This window comes from Limulus polyphemus, unplaced genomic scaffold (genome assembly GCF_000517525.1).
Source record: "Limulus polyphemus unplaced genomic scaffold, Limulus_polyphemus-2.1.2 Scaffold3506, whole genome shotgun sequence".
Classification (NCBI taxonomy): Eukaryota; Metazoa; Arthropoda; class Merostomata; order Xiphosura; family Limulidae; genus Limulus; species Limulus polyphemus.
Genome location: NW_013669116.1, coordinates 59,619 through 63,956, shown reverse-complemented (window position 1 = coordinate 63,956; position 4,338 = coordinate 59,619).

The following is a 4,338-nucleotide window of genomic DNA, read 5'->3' as shown; positions in this document are numbered from 1 at the left end:
TGTTCGGTTTTGTGAGAAGTGGAACTGGACCAAATGTATAATATTCGTAGCGGAATGTGTTCGGTTTTGTGAGAAGTGGAACTGAACCAAATGTATATCATTCGTAGCGGAATGTGTTCGGTTTTGTGAGAAGTGGAACTGGACCACATGTATATCATTCGTAGTGGAATGTGTTCGGTTTTGTGAGAAGTGGAGCTGGACCACATGTATATCATTCGTAGCGGAATGTGTTCGGTTTTGTGAGAAGTGGAACTGGACCACATATATATCATTCGTAGCGGAATTTGATATCAAACGTTGTCAGTTTACAGAGTTTGAAAAAAACGGGTCAAATATTTCTCACAATCTGGACACACATATTGACGTCACAAAAAGTAACGTTATTTATAAGTAACGACGAATGGTAAAAGTAAACTAAACTAATACCACATATACATGATCACATATCACAAAAACAACTGATGTTCATGTGAGAAGTATAACCTATACCACTTTAACACAATGCTATAAAATCCCATAACCCTTCTTCATCACACTAATATTATATATGGCCCATTGAAACTTAGGAGAATAGCTTAACATCACATATAAACAGTTACAACGCTAGAAACAATTACTCTTAACACTAATAACACTAGAAACAATTACTCTTAACACTAATAACACTAGAAACAATTAATTTTAACACTAGAAACAATTAATCTTAAGAACCACGAATTGTTTGTTGGTTAAAAGTGGCTACTAAGAACAACGATTTGTGTGTTGGTTAAAAGTGGCTACTTAGAACCACGAATTGTTTGTTGTTTAAAAGTGGCTACAAAGAACCACGAATTGTCTGTTGGTTAAAAGTGGCTACTAAGAACCACAAATTGTCTGTTGGTTAAAACTGGTTACTGTATTTCTGATGAACGTTTACGGCTTCAAGGGAATGATTGTTTGTTTGTATTTATGCAAAAAGCTACATTATGGGCTATAAGTGCTTTACCTACCACAGGTATCGAAGCCCGGTTTTTATCATTATAAGCCTTCAGAGTTATAGGGAAGGAATTAAACGATAATGATAATTGTTTTTTATACAGTTCAAATAAGAACAAATAACAAGAAGTTTTGAGATCTACACGGTGAGTGTTCAGTCTCGTTATTATATACATATATTAATTTCAGGTTTGCGCAGGGAATGGCTGCCACAAAGCTTTACATTACAACTTTGTTTCACAGTAACCTAGCAACTTACTGTTTAACTTCAAATTATGTTTCAAGGACACATGGAGGTCAGAAAGATGTCAGCTGTTATATCTACAGAAAACCTCATTGGTATTCTATTAAACTTTAATTTCTAAATTTTTAAAAATACCTTCTGAATATGGTGTTTTCATGAATATCATTTCACCTCGTCGTTACTTATATCAGTTCTACTTATTTAGATATAATTAGGTTAGGCTATTTTCTTTAGGATAAGCAATGTTCGAATAAGTTGTTTTTAGAAAATGATATTTGTTCATATCTAATATTAGGCTACATTAAACTTGTTATGTGTAGTTATTTGTAGCTCTTAGTGTTAAGAGTAATGGTTTCTGGTGTTTTAATGTTAAGAATAATTGTTTCTAGTGTTATTAGTGTTAAGATCAATTGTTTCTAGTGTTATTAGTGTTAAGATCAACTGTTTCTAGTGTTATTAGTGTTAAGAGTAATTGTTTCTAGTGTTATTAGTGTTAAGATCAACTGTTTCTAGTGTTATTAGTGTTAAGATTAATTGTTTCTAGTGTTATTAGTGTTAAAAGTAATTGTTTCTAGTGTTATTATTGTTAAGAGTAATTGCTTCTAGTGTTAAAAGTAATTGTTTCTAGTGTTATTAGTGTTAAGAGTAATTGCTTCTAGTGTTAAAAGTAATTGTTTCTAGTGCTATTAGTGTTAAGATTGATTGTTTCTAGTGTTATTAGTGTTAAGATTAATTGTTTCTAGTGTTAGTAGCCACTTTTAACCAACACACAATCGTGGTTCTTGTAGCCACTTTTAACCAACATACAATTCGTGATTCTTCATAGCCACGTTTAACCAACACACAATTCGTGGTTCTTAGTAGCCACTTTTAACCAACAAACAATTCGTGGTTCTTCATAGCCACGTTTAACCAACATACAAGTCGCGGTTCTTTGTAGCCACTTTTAACCAACACACAAATCGTGGTTCTTAGTTGCCACTTTCAACCCAAACATAAATATTTGTTCTTTGTATCCAGTTTTAACCAGCACACAATTAGTGATTCTTTGATACAGTTTTATTTTATAATAGACAGAAACCGTTGTTCTTGAAGTAATTTACGTTAAACAAGATCACAGCAGGTTGTAGTTCACGTTTTAATAGAACGATGTACCTCACTAACACAGTTTGATTTGACAACAAAAAACTAAAAGATAAAACAAATTGTTGTTTACTTCAACCAATAAGATAGTTGTATTGTTCAAAGAAAACCTTGTTCTGTGATGCCACATTTCCAGTAGATTACAAAAATTCCATTAGATTAGGACATTTGCAAGTAAATAAAAAATAAGTACAACTAAAGTGAAGATAACTTCTAATAAACTTTAAAAAAAAAGTGACTGGCGGTGAAAAATTTCAATGGATGAATTCCCTCACTGAGTTACGTGCGTCAAGCAGTGATGACTAAAAGTACAAAATGGTGGCCTTCAATATAACTGTGAGAGACATTTTTTTAATTGCGTGCAGGTGAACCGTGGATAAAAACAACTTAAATATATGCTTATATTTGAACTGAAGTAGAGCGTAACGAAAAATATAGGCAATGAATAACCCACTTTTGGCACGTATTTCTTTATTTAATATTGTATCATGAAATGAGTAAAAGCAGGTGTATTAGAAGCAGCTTTTCCTCTCTTTTTTTTTCAGCGATCTGTCTCAATTATCAAACCCATAACTAATACGAAAATGTTAAATGACATTTAACGAAAATCTTGGATAACGTTTCGTGCAAATTATTTTTGTTAGATGATCACATAAGTAGCAAAGCTAGAATTACATTGTCTTTTGTTTTTTATTATTAAACGGGCGTAGTCTTGTATAGTTAGCTTGTTGAGAGTCGGGATTCAAGACATGGTGCCGATGAACACGACTATGGGCCCATTATAAAAATTGCAGTCAATCCTGTTATTCGGTTCAAAGAGGTGGACAAAACCCTCATGGCGGCGGATGCTGATGCTGACTGCCTTCCTTCTAGTCAGTGGTTCAAATTTAGAAACAGCTACAACTTAACTTAGATATCTTTAATTACCTTTTAGCCCACATGGGCATAGGGTTCTAATCAGGTTGAAAACTCAAACAATACATTAAATAATGAGCGAGTGCTGGGCGTAATCGGAAGTCGATCTAAATATAAAGAGGACTTCCCTTGATCAGAAGTAAATGACAAATAACCATTGTATGTATGTTGATAAGTTATGTATCTGTACCGGAAGTGAGACGTTCTTTACAAGCGATAAGTGATAATTGTAATACATTAAGACCGGAAGTGGACGTAATCAGAAAGCGATAAGCGTAATAAGTGAGGTGCATTTATAGTGTCTAAAACTCGATTTCAAGTTAAAACATCCATGTATGATGGGCGGTAGGATGCTGTAGTTCAAAATTAGGAGGGCAGCAACTAATTTTGTGGCTTTGCCATAGATAGAAAACACAAATATAGCTGTAGCAAAAACGATGTACACACTAATCAAAACGAGACAAAACATACAATCAACATTTCAATATAAGTAGATGGAAATTAGAATAATATTACCTAAAGAAACTGGTGTTTGTATTGCACTACTTTTTCTCTCGTAAAGATATCGAGAAAGGGTGTAAATGTCCCTGGGCTCATTCATTGTCTGAACGTTAGGAAGCCATAAACTTCTTAATTCGGAATATGCATTAATTTTAGAACAAGAAAAGGTTGTCATTATTTCAAACGATTGGTCAATAATATCATATTTTATATCACTGAGTATCATTATGAACAAACTCCTCATGTCTTATATCACTGAGTATCCTCATGAACAAACTCCTCATGTTTTATATCACTGAGTATCATTATGAACAAACTCCTCATGTTTTATATCACTGAGTATCACTATGAACAAACTCCTCATGTTTTATATCACTGAGTATCATTATGAACAAACTCCTCAATGTTTTATATCACTGAGTATCATTATGAACAAACTCCTCATGTCTTATATCACTAGTATCATTATGAACAAACTCATAATGTTTTATATCACTGAGTATCACTATGAACAAACTCTTAATGTTTTATATCACTGAGTATCACTATGAACAAACTCC